General features: G+C 40.3%; 1 non-coding gene across 1 annotated transcript; it reads right to left on the minus strand.

Annotated features, from left to right (window-relative positions):
- Positions 1-287: 287 nt before the first annotated feature.
- On the minus strand, positions 288-361 carry TRNAT-AGU (transfer RNA threonine (anticodon AGU)). The gene has a single exon. It is a non-coding gene; the product is annotated as a tRNA-Thr (tRNA).
- Positions 362-608: the final 247 nt, after the last annotated feature.

Consider the following 608-nt stretch of genomic DNA (forward strand, 5'->3'; position numbering starts at 1 on the left):
GGTTTTAACCCAGGCGGCTTTTAGTGTTTAGTATAAATACCTTCGAATAATCTACTTAGGTTGAACTGCACATAAGAACTTATTTGAAAAAGGCTTGAGTTGCTTGTTTGTGTATCCCCCACGCCCAGTACTTAAGCATTTAGTTTCACACTATTACTGTTATTTTGCACTCACTGGTGTGTTCCTGAGCTCATTCTTGGATGTCTGGCTCCCCAACTAGTGGTAAGGAGCTCTTATGTTAAGAGTATTTCTTTTCTTTTTTTTTTCAAGGAGGGCGCAGCTCACAGTGGCCCGTGTGGGGATCGAACTGGCAACCTTGGTGTTACTAGCACCACACTCTAACCAACTGAGCTAACCGGCCACCCCGTTAAGACCATTTCTCAGTTCTTTCTTACCATCCTTAATAGTGCCCACACCATGCTCTACCCACAGTAAGTGCTTGCTGGTCAATCAGAATGTTTACTGTTTCACAGTCTCTGAATGTATAGCACTCAAAGATGGTGAATTTAGTATTTTAGAATAAGATCGTACCCTAACTTAACCATTCATCATACAAATACCAGTCTTATAAATGTTTGACATTAGTTAATCTCTTTCATTAGATTTTC

This window comes from Rhinolophus ferrumequinum, chromosome 21 (assembly GCF_004115265.2).
Source record: "Rhinolophus ferrumequinum isolate MPI-CBG mRhiFer1 chromosome 21, mRhiFer1_v1.p, whole genome shotgun sequence".
NCBI lineage: Eukaryota > Metazoa > Chordata > Mammalia > Chiroptera > Rhinolophidae > Rhinolophus > Rhinolophus ferrumequinum.